The 19577-nt window shown below is 40.1% G+C and overlaps 1 long non-coding RNA gene across 2 annotated transcripts; it reads left to right on the forward strand.

Moving 5' to 3' along the window:
- The first annotated feature begins 3269 nt into the window (after window positions 1–3269).
- On the forward strand, window positions 3270–19356 carry LOC145733718 (uncharacterized). Of its 2 annotated transcripts, none has more exons than XR_014179260.1 (3): window positions 3270–3409; window positions 3495–3732; window positions 18453–19356. It is a non-coding gene; the product is annotated as an uncharacterized LOC145733718 (long non-coding RNA). The 2 variants fall into 2 exon arrangements; XR_014179261.1 differs by having other exon boundaries at window positions 3280–3409; window positions 3530–3732.
- The last annotated feature ends 221 nt before the right edge of the window (window positions 19357–19577 follow it).

Genomic DNA, 19577 nt, shown 5'->3' on the forward strand with positions numbered 1-19577 from the left:
AGTGTTCATAAGGAGTGGTTTCGGACTGCTTTGTAGGTGTCCGGTTCAGCAAATACACAGAAGTATTTACTGCTTCTGCCCATAAAATTTCAGCCAAATCCTTGTCAAATAACAGAGCTCTTGCAGACTCCATTATGGTCCTGTTGTCTCACTCACAGCGACCATTTTGCTCCGGTGTATAAATACCTGTAGTTTCTAAAATACTGTTTTAGTGACTCATTTATATATTCTCGCCCATTGTCTACCCGCACTCTTTGAACTTTGTGCCCAAATTTAGTGTTGCACAAGGAAATAAAGTTCTTAAAACATTGGGTTACATCACTTTTATGTCTAATAAAATTTACTGACATGTAGCCTGTATAATTGTCTTTAAAAAGAACATAGTATTTGGATCCTCCAATACTATCTTCACTCATCGGTCCACAGACATCGGTGGAAATGAACTCACCTGGTTTTGATACATGTTTTTCAGTGTTTTGGAATTTAAGTTTGTGTTGCTTGGCATATACACAGCTTTCACAAAAGAAATTGTCATTAATGTCTGTTATACTTATTCCACTTACAAGATTCTTTGTGAATAGTTTCTTAATGTACTTGATATTTAAATGTCCGAGTCTTTCATGCTATTGTTTTAAAGTCCCTGTAGAAACTACATTTACCTCAGTAATTGCATTTTTATTCTGTAGGCGAATCAACACTCTATAAAGTATGTTTTCGTAAGGTACTGCAGTAGCCACCACTTGGCCACTTTCAAAAATTTCGGCCTTCTGGTTGTCCTTAAAAATAGTAAAACCTTTATTTGTTACTGCACCTTCTGAAAACAGATTTCTCCTTAAGCCGGGTACAAGCCATACGTCTGTCATATCGCCTTTACACCAAGTCCCATTTACAAACTTCTCTATCAAAATTTCTCCGATTCCTTGAACTGGAAGTTCTTTATTATCGCCGAGTTTTACGAATAAGTTTTGAAGTTTTCGAACTGATGTAAACATACTTTCCGAGTGACACATGTGTCTACTAGCGCCACTGTCTAAAATCCAAATGTCACTACAGTCAATGTCAACTTCAGGCACACTGTCATCACTGTCTTCAATGTTGAAAGCTCTTCCATTTGCAGTGTTGCCAGAGTTACCACTTCCACTTTGATGTCTAGCTCGACCACTTTCATGTCCAGTATATCCAGGTCCAGGAAAAACTGTCCCGCGCTCTCGTTCATTGTCATTTTGTCCACCTTTGCTGATTCTATGAGTGTTACCTCCTAATTGTTGCCTTTTCGGACATCGGCAATCCTTTGCAAAATGTCCCCTTTTTCCACAATTATAACACTTCACATTGGTTGACGGTTTTCTTTGTGGAGGCCCTGTATTTCTAAAATTTCTATTGCCAAACTTGTTCATTTGTGTGGCAGCTAAAGCATAATCTTCATTATGTTCGCTTGTACTTAAATTTCTTTCTTCATCAAGTAATCTCGAGGTCAAGTTTTCAATAGTCTGTCTAGCTTCATCCATAGACAACCAAGCTTGTCGGAATGGACCATATTTTGGTGGAAGAGTGCTCATTATTTTTGTAATAACAGCAGTGTCACTCAACTGGTCTCCTGAATTTTTAATTTGCATTGCTAGATTTTCAACCTTTGAAATATGCTGAGCCATTGAATCTGTGGGTAGCATTTTGTACTGATAAAATTGTTCGTGTACCAACATTTTATTTGTCTCCGTTTTTACGTCATAGATCGAGTTTAACTTGTCTAAAACTTGTTTACTGGTCTCACAGTTTTCTATTAGTGAAATTTGATTTAGCCCCATTGCTGCAGTTATTATACACATTGCCTGAGCATCTTTTTTATTCCACAATTCACCCTCTGCAAATACTTCTGGTTTCGGGGTACTGCCATCTGCAATTCCATACAGGCCTTTAGCTCGTAGGGCTATTATCGTAGGTTATTTTAAAAAAATAGTGTTTGAGCTTATACAAGTGCACAGTTATTATGGTATTATATTCTTCTTATTGTTTTAGGTCGCATTAATAATAGGTGTATCTGAGGCTTGTCGGACGGACGAATTAGTGAAAATGAAAATGTTGGATGTTACTTTTTTTGAAGAAAAAATTTCGGTTGAGATTCCAGATTCCATAACACATACAAGTAGATCATTTCTAATTACTGATCCAATATGGGTGAAGATCGTTCGAGACTACATAAATTTGAGAGAAAACATAGAAATCGATAGACTTTTTGTTCAGCTTAGAGGAGGAATAGCAAGAAATCAACCAATTGGGCACAATACAATAGCTAATTATTCCCAAAAAATTGCTACTTTTTTGAATTTAGAGAACTCGAAAGGCTTTACAGGACACGCTCTAAGAAGAACCGCCGCTACGTTACTAGTCAACAGTGGAGCAAATGTACTCCAATTAAAAAGGTTGGGAGGATGGAAATCTAGTACTGTGGCAGAAAGTTATGTGGATAGCTCAATGGAGAATAAAACCAAAACTGCCGTTATGCTGTCCCAACGTGCCATGTCTTCTGAAGCTGTTGCAAGTAGTTCACAAACCTCAGTCATTCAGCAGCAAATTAATTTGTCGACCAAAGAGACAACTGTTGGAGACGCCAGTGCTGGTACTGGCCTAAATATTTCTATAAACACTTATAATAATTCAAATGTAACCATTAATTTCAATAAGTAGTTTGTTTTAGTTTAGATCATATTAATTTTAGTATTGTAATGTTTCATAGGCATTATAACCGTTAGAATGCATACAATTCGAGTTGTAATCCAGGACATTTTTCTCAATTTATTATTTGCGAACTGAATATCGATCCGACTTTATCTGACATCAAAAATATTAACAATCACACAATTTTAGAGGGCGGGAAATGAGGGCGGGAAGTGAGGGCGGGAAGTAGAGGTGCGCAATATGATACTTCCTAACCTTCAATGACGTTAGTAATGACAGCATTACATATATGGTTGTAAATAAAACAATAAATCCAATAATGAATATAAATTTTTAGATATTTCGTTTAGTCGAACTTACCCCTTCATATAAATACCATCTCAGAAGAATGTAATGCCTCCACTCTGTGAAGATGACTACTTTAATAATACAAAAATAATATTAATACAAAACCACGGGCAACGCCCGATTGTGCACCCGGGCATCCACTGTGACGTCACCCGGCGTATCGCATGGAGGAAAGAAGTTCCGCTGATAGACATCTTGGATCTGTTATGATGTCACATGCCAACTTGTCACTTTGCTGTTGTTTTGTTGTATCAAAAAAAATTACATGCAGCTGAAATAATTATTGTATTTTTATTATAATAATACTTGGCGAAGATTATTCACTAAATTCAAGTAAATGTATATTTTTCAATGGTGATTTTGCATACAACGCCTGCTAGCCCAGGTAAGATTACAATTGCAATTTCATACCTAACCTGAATAAATTCTGCTGATGCATCACTTGTATACATTACTAAAAATTTTTTAAGGGTGGCTCAACTAACAAATTGGGCCTATTTCACAGATCTGTATCCTGTATATGCTGAATACTTCACTAATTTTCCATGTGGATGAGAAAATACAACTTTTATGAAGAAATTGACCTAAGGGAAGAACAAATTACCCACTAAGAAGATTGCAACATATCAATCAAGTTGAAGAGTGAAATTGTGTGCAATGGGTTCAACTACTTACATTAGAACAGTGAATAAAAAAGCAAGTTTTAAGGTCAGTATATTGATTTTACTTAAATTAACATTCAAATAAAAACCAATGCAGTTTTCATAATTGTTTTAGGTTTAATAATTATCATTACACACTTTAGTAAATGGCATTGCTCAACATTGAGTTAATATGTATTATACAATGTCTTTGTAAAGTATGTACTGCATAAATTTGATGAAATGGAAGGGACTTAAGCCTAGTTTATAAAACAAAATTTAATTTTATATATAGTATTAATATTAGGACTAAGAATAGAATCAATATAATAAAAAAAATAATTTAATTTTAGTATTAGTAATAACTGACTTCAATTAAAAACCAACATTTTTTATGGCTAATACTAAAATTAAATCTTTTTGCCTTTTTCGCACCTGCAGTATGGTTAACCTGGCATTGACGGATGAATATTATCACAAAAGTGATAGTTTTTAGGTACATGATTTTATTAACTTTTTCATTTTTGTTTTGGGTTCTTAAAGCTACAACTTTTTATTTAATATTTACTATTTATGTACTGGCAGTTGTCAGTCTATATGTCATGTAATAACCTCCATAAACTTATCATTTATAATCACCTTCAATTTTTACAGTGAATACTAATACTTAAACTAAATTTTGTTCTATTAAGTGTTCTACAAACAATTCTTAACATATTTCATGCAACATACTCCATACTGATTCAATTGTTTTTAAACACATGTCAAAAACACTTTTAAAAATTGATAATATTGTCACGTTTTGGGGGTAGCGCAGGAAGAGAAACAACAAACGTAGCTCAAGAATGTCTCCTTTATTTGTATACTGACGATGATGCCTAACTAAATCTTACTCCCAGATTAAGAGGGCCGCTAGTACCGCTACAGGCGGGACGCCCATGGGACTCTCTCTACGAGGGGGTGCGTGGGGGTGTGTGTGTGTGTGAGTGTGCGTAAGGCCTCCTGATGTGCCGCCAAGCGGAACCCGCTCGATACGAGCAGGGAACCCCTATGTCCGACAAGCCCGAAGGATTTACTTTATGCACAGCAAGCCCCCCTTGGAGTGTCGCCAAGCGAAACCCGCTCGATACGAGCAGGGAACCCCTATGACCGACACGCCCTAAAGGACTTACTTTAGGTACTGAAAGGGTCAAGAGTCCCGACGGTCACCACTGGGTTGCGTAAGGACTCTAGTCTGTTCAGCCTGGATTTCCAAGAAGGTATCGAGCCGTCCGGGCACTAGGAAGTTCGGACTGATGCTCGATAGACCGACCCAGAGACCAGTAATCTTCGATGGCTTGAGACGCTGATTAAATACTCGTCTCATGACCCCAATTTGCCGGTCTCGCTGATTCGGCAGTGCACTGGGGGAGACCGGGGCCAGACTAGGTAACGGAACATGGTGCAACTTATGTTATTCGTGACATCTCCCCCCTCTGAAGAGTGTTCGCCCCGGACACTTAACCCTAACTTAACTAAATAACCTACATGCCCCATGGCTTTATTTACACCGTGTGACCAATCGTAACTTATGTCCTATTACGCTCCCCTTGTTATCTCCCTTGTGGTTCTCCTGGAATCTGTTGCTCCTTCCTGGAGGGCGGCCTTACGCGGCTTCGTCTTGCCTAACTGTGCGCCAGAGCACCCGTTACTCAGTTCGCGGGTGGTGGCGCCCTCTACTGACTTTCCTCGTCCACTTCGAAGTGCGCGGGATGGTCGCTTGTTCCGTGAGTTCCTAGGTTGTGATATCCTGGCGGAAGAGGCGTAATGATTGGTCAACCTACTTAAATAATTGTTTAGACTATGTTAGCTTTATGAAATATACTGAGTTTGCACCCTACTTATGCAAAATGTTACCCTTACAACTTATTTTATTGTTCCACTTCCTTGCTTTCTACGTCTGAATCCACATCGGATATATCCCCCAAAGTCCATTCATCGTAAAATGGTAAAATCCTCCCTATGTGCACTATATCCGTTTTTTTTCCTTTTTCCTGTTTTACTTCATAGTTAACTTCACTGAGTTTCCTTATTATTCTGTAGGGTCCGAACCATCGTAGCAGCAGTTTCTCACTTTTTCCCACTTTCCTAATTGGGATGAATATTTTCACCCTATCTCCTACCTCAAATTCACCATCTCTGTGATATTTGTCGTAAATGTCCTTGTCCTTTTCTTGTTTTTTGTGGATATTATCTACAGCAATTGCCCTTAACAGTAAAGCTTTCTCTCGTAATTCGTTCGTGTTCGACTCGTCCTCAGTTTCTAAAAGGGTGGCGTCCAGTGGGAGTGTGGGGTTCCTTGCGAATATTAGTTGAAATGGGCTAAAACGTGTCGTCTCCTGTTTGGCCGTATTGTATGCGAATGTCACGAAAGGCAGATACGTGCACCAATCTGTCTGCTCTGTGTTGCAGTATAGTGACAGCATGTCCGCCAACGTTTTGTTTAAGCGTTCAGTTAGGCCGTTACACGAAGGGTGGTATGCCGTTGTAAAAGTGCTTTTCAGACCCATAATCTGTTGTAATTCCTGCACCAGTTCGGATTGGAATACCTTGCCTCTATCGCTGAGGATGCTTCTAGGAACGCCGTGAATTAGTATTACTCGTTCCAATAAGAATTTTGCCACAGGTCCTGCCTTCCCGTTAGGCAGGGCCGCTGTGATGGCGTATCTTGACGCGTAGTCTGTCACTACTACTATCGTTGTCTTGCCTTGGTTACTTTTCCGGAATGGTCCCAGTAGGTCTATCCCTACTTTATCAAATACTTTGCCCACTTTTATTGGCTGGAGTAAGCCCAATGGCTTATCATTTGTTGGCCCTTTTCTCGCCTGGCAGTCCCTACAACCTTTAACGTAATTTCTGACGTCCTCAGTCATCGAATCCCAATAGTATTTGGGAGTAAGTCTGCTCAGAGTTTTTGTTACCCCCATGTGTCCGCTGGTAGGTGCGTTGTGAGCTTCCCACAAAATTTCCTCCCTAAGTGACCGGGGGATCACGAGTGCGTGTTCCAGTCCTTCCTTAGTTTGTGTTGCTCTATACAGAACGCCCTCCCTCAGCCTAAAATTCTTTATTTTTCGCCGTGTCAGTGCGTCAACGTTTGTTGATTCGGGGTTGCTTATTGCTGTTTTTAATTCTAGTATGGCCTTATCCTTATTCTGCAATTCTCCTATGTCTAACGTTGATATCGTGAAAGTGGGTATATCGTCTAATTCATCTAATTCGACTTCGCTCCATCCTGCCACCGGGTTCCGTGATAGGCAGTCCGCATCTTGGTGCTTACTGCCTTTTTTATAGACTACCGTGTAGTCAAATTCTGCCAACTTGAGAGCCCAACGTGCTAATCTTCTTGAGTGATCTTTTACATTGTGTATCCAGCATAATGCGTGGTGATCTGTTACGATTTTTACAGGGTGTCCATAAATTAGATGCCTAAGGTAGGTCATTCCCCAGACTGCTGCTAATAGCTCCAGCTCGCTGATCGAATAGTTCTTCTCTGCTTTTGACAAGGCCCGGCTTATATAAGCTATCGGGTGGTCTTGACCGTCACTGCCTTCTTGGAGCAGAATTGCCCCTATTCCATCTATACAGGCGTCCGTGTGCATTGTACATCCTATATTCGGATTGTAATGTTTTAATACTGGGGATGACGTCAGTTTTTCTTTCAGCAGTTCAAATGCTTTCGCCTGATCTTCACCCCAGCAGAACTTGTTCTTTTTTGTGGCCTCATGTAAGGGCCGTGCCAATACCGCGTAGTCCTTTATAAATTTCCTATAAAAATTGCATAATCCTAAAAAGCTTTGTAGGTCCTTTGTTTTCTTTGGTGTGGGGAATTGCTTACTCCCTGCAAGTTTTTCTTCCTCTGGGCTTATTCCTTCTTTGCTTACTGTGTAGCCCAAAATCCTTATCTTTTCCTGCAAATATTCGCATTTACTCGGTTTTAAGGTCAGATTGGCTTCTCTCATTTTCTGGAATACTTTTTGTAATTTTGCTAAGTGTTCCTCTAAGTTTTCTGAATAAATAATAATATCATCTAGATATATTAGTATGTCCTTCCACTTTAAGTCTCTAAATATCTTATCTGCAAGTTGTTGGAAGGTTGCTGGTGCATTGCATAGACCAAAGCTTAACACGTTGAATTCGTATGATCCATGTCCCTGTGCCGTGAAAGCCGTGTATTGTTTGGACGACTCTTCTATAGGAATCTGCCAGTAACCCGAGAACATGTCCAAAGTTGTAAAGTACTTGGCATTTCCCATGTATGTGAGAATGTCATCGATTTGTGGTATCGGGTAACATGATTTTTTGGTGACTGGGTTTATAGTTCTTTTGTAATCCACGCAGAACCTCGTCGTGCCATCTTTCTTTTTCACCAGTACAACGGGGCTTGCCCACGGCGAGTGGCATGGTCTTATTACTCCGCAATTGAGCATTTCTTTTATTTGTGTGTCAATGATTTCTCGCTCGGATTGTGAGACTCTATAAGGGCGGCATTTCACTGGTTTATCTTCTGTTACTTCTATTTTGTGCTCTATCAGTTGTGTTTTGCCCATATATTTTGGTGACTTGCAAAATACGTCCCCATATTCAACCAGTAGACTCTCTAGTTCTTTTTTGAACTGCTTATCCGTAATGTGGTCCAGTTTGTGGTCTTCTAATGTCACTACTTCTTCGTCTATTCTCTGTGTTGTAAAGAGTGCTGTGGTGCTCAACCCACTGGGCTCTTCTAGCCGTGCCACCGTTGTGTCTTTGTAAATAACCCTTCTAGTTGGCCCTATGTTCTTGAGGGTCAATGATATAGAGTTTTCGGCTCTTTCTAGGTTGCATAGTAGGTTGTTGCGTACTAGCCATCCCTCGTTTTGTACTAATAACATCTCTGTAGATAGGGGTATTTTTGGTTCAGTTTTGATGGATTTTTTCTCTCCTGGCTTCAGAGTGTAATCTTCCTTTGCCTTCAACTTAACTATCAAGCGGTCATCGTTTTCTATGTAGTTCGGCAGGGTGTTCCAGGAGCTGGTTTGTGTCTTGGTCTTTCTTGGTCGGGGTTCTCTATTTTTTGAAACCAGTACCGTCACACTCGTTTCCTTGAAAGTCTCATACAGCAAGTCTTTAAGCTTCTCCCAATCTGACTCGCTGTTTGCGTTTGCGGATGTCAATCTAGGTATAGCCACCTTACTTATTTTATTTCGTATTGCCCAATCTTTCAATTTCCTACAGCAATGTTGGAGCGTATGAGTAGGGATATATTCGCTACCCTCTTCTTTTACTATCATCTGTAGGGTATGTCTGTTTTTCTTAAACAAACTGACCACGCTCCCTATGGGTAGCTTTTCTGTGTTGTAATCTGCCAAATGGTCCCTGATGGCTTTTCCCACTCCTCTATCTCTACTGGGAGCCGAAGAGACTGCAACGGCCCATGCAGTGCTGCTCGGAAGACTGAAGATGGACCCAGGTATTTCTTGGATCACTTCTCTCCAGCTTCGTGTTTTGCATGGTTTTTTGGATGCAGAATCTTGCTTTGCACCGAGCGGTATCACCAAATCTTGATTTAGGGTGAGTATGTTGGATATTAAGCAAATTGCTGCCTGCATTTCCCTTAAGAACTCCATGCCCAAAATAAGGGGTTGTGGTGTATTCTCCAATATCGTTGCTTTAATTTCTAATTTTTTCTTGTAATTGCCTCTGAGCTCCAGTGATGCCAATGTGTCGCCTAGACTTCTTACTTTCTGACCGCCAGCTGTCACAAGCAACGTGGGTGGGTCTCTGATCCTATGTTTTTTGTTGACCAGGAGATGGCTTATCACATTTAGTTCCGCACCTGTGTCAATAATCGCCGGTACGTAATAATCGTTCACAACAGCATTTATGTATAGTATCTTATAGCACGTTGTGCCCCGAGTGGAGAGGGTGACGGGACTTAGTTTTGCCACCCCCTGGAGTTTGGGTGCTGCTGTCTACTTCTACACACAGCAGCAAAGTGGCCTATTTTACCGCAGTTGTAGCACCTGAGCCTGTTGTCATATGTCCTCGTGGATTGGTACTGTCTTTCTGGATTACTGGCATGGTTTGTGCCATAGTCTCTCCTGAGCGGTGGCGGGGTTCTGTAAGGGCGGGGATTGCCAAAAGGTGACTGTCTTTGTTCTACTGGTCCAGCGGCCTGTTCTTCTATTTGATGCTGCGGTCTAAAAGTGAGCGGTGTCGAGAACTTTTCAGGAGCGTTATCTATTGTGATGCAAAGTTTTTTGACTTCGTCCAAGTTCCTAGGTGGGTTATTAGGAAAATTTGTGAGCCAGTAGTATTTAGCTCTTGGTATATCTTTTAGCCCACTCTGGAAAATATCTACGAATTCGTCGAGATCTACGTTTTCTTTGTATTCTTCGTATAGGACCCTTAGATCATAGAAATAATTCTTTGTCTGTTCCAGGTCCCTTTGCTTCCTTTGCCTTAACTTTGCAAGCAAATGGCGACTGTTGATACCGTCGCTAAACTCAGTCTTGAATGCTTGACAAATGTGTTGCCAGTTGCTGTCAGGGTTTGCTGCTTTATATTCTCTATACCAAATGTTTGCGGCGCCCTGCAGGTACGAGTGAAAGTATAGTATTTTTAACGCATCGTTCCAGCTATTGGCCACTGCCGTTCGCTCGTATGTGCCGATAAACTGAGGGGCTGAATCACTGCCCGGGTTGAACGTTGGTGGGCTGATGAATTGAGGTAGTGCGGGTGTTTTTTCCCCTGCCTCAACCGCCGAAATGGTAATGTCCGCCATTTCTCTTGACCCCTTCTTGCCTTCTAATGCTTTATCTCCTTTCTCAGGGTGTACTTGTGCTCCTGTCTCTATCACTGTATTTTCCAGATCGTTTTCTGGTTCTTGTGGCTGCTCAGTGTCTTCCCTTCTTGTATTTACAAGCGTAAGGGTTAGGTAATCTGTTTCTTGCATCCAAGGGTCTCCTACGCTTGAGCTCCTGTGCCTTGGTTGAATGGGGCTGCTAGGATTTGCTGATCTCAAGTTGTACGCTTTTCTCATTCCTGTTAGGGCGTACGGCTTGGTTTGGCCACAGATATGGAGATCAGTAGCCCCGGGATTCAACAAGGCGCCTCCACCATGTCACGTTTTGGGGGTAGCGCAGGAAGAGAAACAACAAACGTAGCTCAAGAATGTCTCCTTTATTTGTATACTGACGATGATGCCTAACTAAATCTTACTCCCAGATTAAGAGGGCCGCTAGTACCGCTACAGGCGGGACGCCCATGGGACTCTCTCTACGAGGGGGTGCGTGGGGGTGTGTGTGTGTGTGAGTGTGCGTAAGGCCTCCTGATGTGCCGCCAAGCGGAACCCGCTCGATACGAGCAGGGAACCCCCATGTCCGACAAGCCCGAAGGATTTACTTTATGCACAGCAAGCCCCCCTTGGAGTGTCGCCAAGCGAAACCCGCTCGATACGAGCAGGGAACCCCTATGACCGACACGCCCTAAAGGACTTACTTTAGGTACTGAAAGGGTCAAGAGTCCCGACGGTCACCACTGGGTTGCGTAAGGACTCTAGTCTGTTCAGCCTGGATTTCCAAGAAGGTATCGAGCCGTCCGGGCACTAGGAAGTTCGGACTGATGCTCGATAGACCGACCCAGAGACCAGTAATCTTCGATGGCTTGAGACGCTGATTAAATACTCGTCTCATGACCCCAATTTGCCGGTCTCGCTGATTCGGCAGTGCACTGGGGGAGACCGGGGCCAGACTAGGTAACGGAACATGGTGCAACTTATGTTATTCGTGACAATATAATATACTAATACACAGCGGTTTATAAAATTAAAAACATAGGGGTCCAAGAATTTTTGTGAAAAGGTAGTCTTTTTAATTTTATTGAACTTAGGCAGTATGCATGTTACAAAAGCACTGTATGTAGTGTTATCTAAATGCATGTTTGAAGGAACAGTAATAATCTAATTCATATAAGTGTCAATTCTTCAGATCAAATGATGGCTACGAAATTACTTATAAATACAACATTTGGTTATTTAGTACCATGATTGTAAATCAAACATACAAGGTGTTACAAATTCGATGCATTAGCATTGCTATCTCAAAAAGTATAGTTGATAGACCTTTAGTTAAATGGAGGCAAAGTTGCGCATTTTATTGCTAAATAATTTGATAAAAAAAAAATTCAAAAAAGTTTCATTACATCCGGAGATATCCGACAAAAACCGGAAAACTCAAATTTCTATTTTATTTTTTTACCTTTTTAATCAATGGCACCTTCTGGAGGCACTTTTTTATGCTCTTCAAGAAAATAGTTTTAGTTTTCAGCTCAGACATTACTTTTTTAGATACCAACATCAACTTCAAATTTTCAAATACAGACCTCAACTTTTTATTTCATTTTTTAGTAGCCACAGACCTTCTGAAACTAATTATGTGTCAGACTTGTCAAAAAATATACCTAGTGTACTTGTATTATGCACTTGGTATGTTAAGATTTTTTAAAAAAATAAGCAATTGAATTTGATATGTTGTCATAATGAGTAGATAATTTAGTTTTATATAACTTAATAATAAGGTTTATTGCTTCTTCGAAAAAGAGAGAGTTTCTTATGGTACTTTTCATTTATTTAAAAAAAAATATGTTTTTGGTTAGTTATTTATTTTTCAGATACTCACATGTTTGAATTCAAGGTTGATGAAACAGCTTAATCATATCAAACTAAATTATTTACTCATTATGATAACATATGAATTTCAAATGCATATTTGAAAAAAAACAAATACTTAAGTACACTAGGTATAATTTTTTGACAAGTGTGGCACATCATTATTTTTGGGAGGTTAATAGCTACTAAAAAAACGAAATCAAAAGTCCCGGTCGGTATTTTAAAATATTGTTACGATTTTCCCGTGGGTTCACACAAAGTCAATTTAACTCAACGATTAATAAATTTATTACACTTCAAAACACTCCGTACAATAATTAACACAGCTACTAAAAACACTACTACAATTCCACAATTATTCCACTATTTAAACTTTACCGCGTTCCCAAATTCACTACTCCCGCGGTTTACACCGCGTCTTTTATATTCGCAAACCACGTTCTAGAATGACCGCGAAACGCTTCGCGATTTACGTCGAATATTAACGATTGTTCCAGGTCCGGCGCTTCCTAACTGTGGCCTACTTTAATACGCGCCCGGCCAGATATTACGGCGCATCGGTTTCATCCCGAAGCGAGCGCTTGTTAAGAACTATCGAGCATAGTAGGTCCAGACCGTAACACTGCCCCCCTCTTAAAGCTGATCGTCCCGATCCGCTTCATCTAATCCGTGGTATTTCTTTAGTCTGTCCAGATGGACAATTTTCATCTTGGCTTTGGGGCTGCGTTGGACTCTGTACACGACATCGTTTAACCTTTTTACCACATTGTAAGGTCCCTCCCAAACAGGTGTTAATTTTGGTGATTTGCCTTTCTTCCTCTGAGGGTTAAACAACCAAACTTTGTCATCCTTCTGGAACCCTCCCGAATTGGCCCTCAGATCATAACGAGCTTTCATCTTGTCGCTAGTTAGATTCAGACTTTCCCTGACCAGATCATGGACGTTCAGTAATCTGTCTTGCAACTCGTCAACGTAGTTCTCAATGTTTGTGCTTTGGCCTGTTGGAGATCCGAACACCACATCACATGGAAGTCGCAGTTCTCGACCAAACAGAACTTTAGATGGTGACTGTCCCGTTGAGTTGTGGACTGCTGCTCTATAAGCCATCAAGAAGAGCGGAATATGCTGGTCCCAATCTTTCTGATGCTGATCAACAACCTTTGAGAGATGTTGCTCTATGGTCTTATTAAATCTCTCGACCATGCCATCCGACTGAGGATGAAGCGGCGTTGTTCGGGTCTTCCTAATGCCTAGCAGGTCACAGAGCCTCTGAAAGAGCTTGGACTCAAAGTTTCGTCCCTGATCAGAGTGTAACTCCAACGGCACACCAAATCTACTGAAGACATTTTCGACGAGAATATCAGCGACTGTGCTGGCTTCTTGATTTGGAATCGCAAACACCTCAGGCCATTTGCTAAAGTAATCCATGGCAACAAGAATGTACTTGTTGCCTCTGTTGGTCTCAGGAAAAGGCCCAGCAACGTCTATGGCTAAACGTTCGAACGGCAATCCTACGTTGTACTGCTTCATAGGTCCCCGGGATCTCGTCTGTGGTCCGTGGCTAGCTGCACAAATGGAACATTGTCGACACCATGATTTCACGTCTTGGCAGTAGTTCACCCAGTAAAAGCGTTGCCGGATTTTGTCCAAAGTCTTATTTACTCCCAAATGAGCACCAGTCTTTCCATTGTGCATTTCCTCCAGTACGTGGTCGACCCTTCCTCTGGGAACTACCAGCTGCTTCCTTATCTCTTTTCCATCGGCACTCTCCCAAGCTCTTTTTAGCAAGCCGCCTTCAAACACAAGCGAGTCCCACTGAGCCCAAAGTGCTTTGAACGTCAGGCCTTTGCTAGAGATTTCTTGCCATGTTGGTCTTGGCTCGCTTTGTTCCTTTCTCAACAACAATGGGCCTATGTCGCTGTCTTCTAGTTGATCCTTCCTGATCTCATCGGGACTCCATTCATCATCGGTCTTCAGCTGAACCATTCTGATGGACACAACTCCCTCACGTTGTTCCGCTTTCTGGCAATGTTTGCATTCTTCGGCGCAAGGTCTTCTTGATAGAGCATCTGCGTTATTATGCAGCTTTCCGGGTCGATGCTTGATGTTGAAATTATACTGCTGGAGTTTTTCAAGCCATCTTGCTACTTGTCCTTCCGGTTGTTTCATTCCGAGGAGCCACTTGAGTGCCGCATGGTCAGTCCTTATCAAAAATTCCTGTCCGTACAAGTACTTGTGAAAGTGATCGACTGATTTTACTATTGCCAGTAGCTCTTTTCTCGTTACACAGTAGTTCCGTTCTGCTTTGGTAAGTTTCCTACTGAAGTATTCTATGACATGTTCTTCTCCGTTTTGGACTTGAGACAATACAGCTCCAATACCAGAATTACTGGCATCTGTGTCTAAAATGAACTTTCCTTTTGGTTGTGGATAACTGAGGATGGGACTGGAGCAAAGTGATGCCTTTAATCTTCTGAACGCCTGATCACATTGGGTATTCCAGCAGTAGGGTGTTTTGTCCTCAGTAAGTTGATGTAGCGGAGCTGCGATGTTGGCAAATCCTTCCACAAACCGTCTGTAGTAGGTGGCAAGTCCTAGAAAGCTTCTGAGTTCGTGTTTATCCTTTGGTACTGGCCATTCTCTAATTGCTTGGATCTTCTTGTCGTCCGTCTGGATTCCGTCGACCGTCACCACATGCCCAAGGAATTCGACTTGCTTTTGGAAGAACCAACACCTTTTGGCGTTCAATCGAAGATGGGCACCACCTATTCTAGCAAATACTTCTTGCAAGTTGTCCAGATGTTCTTCAAAAGTTTTTCCCATCACCATGATATCGTCCAGATAAACCAAGCAAGTCTTCCAGTTAAGGCCACGAAGCACAATTTCCATTAGTCTTTCAAACGTAGCAGGAGCATTACAAAGTCCGAAGGGCATCACATTGAATTGGTACAGCCCATTTCCAGCAGAAAAAGCAGTCTTCTCCTTATCTTGCTCCTCAATGCCAACTTGCCAGTACCCACTCTTCAAATCTAAAGTAGAAAACCAACAGGATCCTGCCAAAGTCGTCAGTGTGTCGTCGATACGGGGAAGTGGATAGCTGTCCTTTTTGGTCACGTCATTCAGTTTTCGGTAATCTACACAAAATCTGCTTGATCCATCTTTCTTAGTGACCAGAACAACAGGTGATGACCAAGGGCTGCAGGATTCTTCTATAACTCCGTCGTCAAGCATCCTGTCCACTAATTCCTGCACTTCCTGTTGTTTGGCTATTGGTAGTCTCCTAGGTGGTTGTCGAATCGGTTGTGCATTGCCGGTGTTAATTCGGTGTTTTACAATGGTAGTTTTTCCCATATTGTTCGGTGTTCCAAATATGCTACCATGGTCCAAAATCAGTTTCCGAGCCTTCTTCAGTTGTGGTGTTGACAGATGTTTCCAGGTCTTTTCAAGTTCATTTAAGAGCTTGTTTTCCCCCAACTGCTGCTCCTGTTCTGGTAACCCATCGCAATTGGTTATTTTGACTACAGGCTCGAATACCGCAATAATTTCGCCTTTGTTGATTTTGACGTCGTCTGGAAAAATGTTTGCAACTCTTATTGGGACTTCACTTCCTCCATTTACAAGTGATTTCCCAATGAGGCATCTTCCTGGTCGGTCCGGGTTTCGTACAAGTCCAACACAGCTCCCAGAATTCTGCTCTAATTGTCCAATAATTATTTGCTCGGAATTGCCGCTTATTTTTACTGTCTGAGATGCCAAAACATTAATGGGTGACTCACAGCGGTGACTGGTTGACAGGATGAACTCTTCACTTCCAAACCTTAGGATATTTTGCTCGGGATCAAAATAAAATCCATGTTGACGAATCAGGTCCATTCCCAGAATAAATTCATCTTCAATATCCGCTACTAACACAGTGTGGTAAAACGTAATCCTTCCAAGGCAAATCTTGACTGTTATTTCTCCTAAAACTTTAGCCGATTCTCCAGTCACAGTGCGCAGGAGAATACTTCTTCGTAAAGGCTTAACTTGACTTTTATCCACAAGGTTTGACCGGATCAAAGATACTGCCGCACCGGTATCCAAAGTAAAAGTAACGTTCATCGCATCCACCTTTCCATCTACGTTCAGACTTCCCATTGATCTACCCAGGCTTCTGATGGAGATAATTCTGGGGGCTTTGTTTTCGCTAGTCAACATTCGCCCCGTAATGTTGACTAGTGGGAGTTTTCCTGGTCCCTCCTGGATGGTTGTACGTCCCTCGTTGGAGAGCGGGACGGTATCCTTACTCGACAATCTCGTTTCATGTGTCCCGTACGTCCGCATCGATAACACTCCACTCTCGTGATCGGGCGTGATCGTTCTAACTGTGTGGACTGGCCATTTGCTAATGCTGCCATTTGTTGCACTATTTGGCCGAACATTGATTTAATTTCATTCATTGGTGTAGCAGCATGATCTCTATATCTACTTCTATTTGACATTAAAACGAGGTATCTCGTCTTAGCAGAAAGACATGAACTAACTGGTACCTAAGACACAATTTGCTTAAACTTTGACAGCTGTCATTATTTTTAGCTGCAAACACCATTAATAGATACTCTTGACATTTTTATCGAAAAAGTACTCTTCGTTTATATCGATAAAATGAACGGTTTTCGAGATCAATCGATTTTTCATTGAACTGCTTAAACCACAACGTTATTAATTTCGTTTTTTGTTTAAAATACACATGGAAAGCGAAATTAATGTAGAACGAAACGAAAAAGTATGAAAGCTGATAGGGACAGTTGGGGTTGGCAGAGGTAAAAAATTAATAAAAAATTAAATAATTAAATGCTTATTCAATTAAAGAGTAATAATAATAATAATAATAATAACAGTCTTTATTTCGAACTGTGATTAGGATAGAGTACAATGTACATTATCAACTAATACAAAGGAAATAGCGTCATGGTAAACTATGAACTATGTAGTACACGATACTTATATACGATTTCAGAGAATAAGCAATATTTATTTAACAAAATATAGTGTAGGGTTCTAATTCAATTAGTAAATTTTTTACTTCTTTTTTGAAACTTTTGTCCGTCAATGTTTTCAGCCTGTCTGGTAGGTTGTTAAATAGGCGAATACACATATATTTTGCATTCTTCTCAGTGAGTGTTAATCTATGTTTTGGACAGTTTACATCTTTAGTATTTAGAGTATTCTTCCATATCTTTCGTTATTCTACACATAATTTTTGAATACTAATTTCCATAAAAAACTAGTTTAACGAATATTTTTAATAATATTCTGTTTTAAGCAGTTCAATGGAAAATCGATTTATCTAGAAAACCGTTTATTTTATCGAAATAAAAGAAGAGTACAATTTTTCGATCAAAATGTCAAGAGTATTCATTAATGGCGTTTGCAGCTGAAAATAATGACAGCTGTCAAAGTTTAAGCAAATTGTGTCTTAGGTACCAGTTAGTTTCTGTCTTTCTGCTAAGACGAGATACCTGGTTTGGATGTCAAATAGAAGGTCTCTTTCAATAAAACATTAAACCCAAAAATCGTTACAATATACAAAGTGGTTCAGAAGTTACGGTCAAAAACGTTAATTGGAAAGCAGCTCATTGGGGCTCGATATCTCCCTTAGGAGTGACTTTAGGAAAAATGTTTATATGAACAAATCGTATTATTTTGACCTCCCCTGTATGCTCCCAAGAGATTGTCATATAGTTATGGGACACCCTGTATACAGGGTGTTACAAATTCGATGCATTAGCATTGCTATCTCAGAAACTATTGTTGATAGAGCTTTAGTTGAATGGAGACAACGTTGCGCATTTTATTGCTAACTAATTTGGTTAAAAAAAATTGAAAATTTTTTATTACATCCGGAGTAAATTCCAAAATAATCATTAATAAAGTGGTAAAAACATATAGAAATTTGACTTTTTCGGTTTTTCTCGGAAATCTCTGGATGTAATGAAAAGTTTTTGAATTTTTTTGTTTAGGTTAGGTTATTCAGCTTCGAACTTTTCAAACCTTCTTTATTCAGGTTAAAACACGTTGACGTTTTTTATGTTCTTGTCGTAATATTATTTTCTTTGTTTCAGATATTCTCCCGGTGAAGCGAGATGCATAAAAAGTCGTACAGGGGAACGCTGGAATTCTTATTTATTTTACTAATAAACTAAAGATTGGGGCGCGGGTTGTGTAGTTATTTGCTATTTCGATTTGCTGTTATACCATATGCAGCATTTTCCTATCCACAATATTTGGCCGCATAAATTTTATTTAATTACCGACTAAATGGGGATGTATTAAAAGAATTGTCATTCCTTTAAATGTCAATCTACGCATGGCGAACTGAGTAACTGTGCAGAAGTTGACATTGGAATTGAACCAGACCAGCAATCAGTCATTAATATCTATCAAACGTACAATTTATTTTCCAACTGATTAACATCCTACAGCAAAATTAACTTTTTGTATCTGCCCAGTTCCGATTTATATCGAAGAATCAACCTTTTATCACCTGTGTTTTCTAAGAACGAGCCAGAATGTTTATTGTTAGAACTTTAAAAAAACCGCGTTTTTTAATGTGTATACATAACTTAGAACGTGTTTGAAACAATCTTTGAGAAATAAATATAAATTCAATCTTTTTCACATGACTTGAGTCATGATCAGATGATATTGGTTGGGACTTTAAAACTCAAATTTTTACGGAGTAAAGTAGTAGTCCATGTTACTCGCAGTGGAGGTGAAATCGTAAAAGTGGTGAAAAAACACGCAACCTTCTCCACAATGTATTTATTAGACCCTCAAAACTGAAGTGAAAGTCAAAACGCCTGACATGTTTCGAGCATATAGATGCTCATTTTCAGAGGCTGTAAAAATCTTAATCTACTAAAGAGCTCACCGCATAAGTGGAAAACGTACCTTAAGTTTGGTAAATATTTTATTTTGTACCTTCCTTGCGATTAATCTCTTGATTAAAACTTCTTTTCTTTGCAACTACGCCTTTTTCTAAAATTTCAGTCTGATGTCATATATTTTACGACTGATTTTTTGAAATCTGTAATCGAGATGTTTCTTGTTCATTTTGTTTGTACAACATATCCCTTAGAGGCACGAACAAAAATTGCTCTTTTTTACCCATGTTGCACGTAAATAATAAAGTCATAATTTTCTTAATTAAACACGTTTATTGGACAAAATGCAACAAAATATAACTT

The sequence above is a fragment of the Ips typographus genome, linkage group LG9, assembly GCF_016097725.1.
Source record: "Ips typographus isolate SLU linkage group LG9, UJ_Ityp_2.0, whole genome shotgun sequence".
NCBI lineage: Eukaryota > Metazoa > Arthropoda > Insecta > Coleoptera > Curculionidae > Ips > Ips typographus.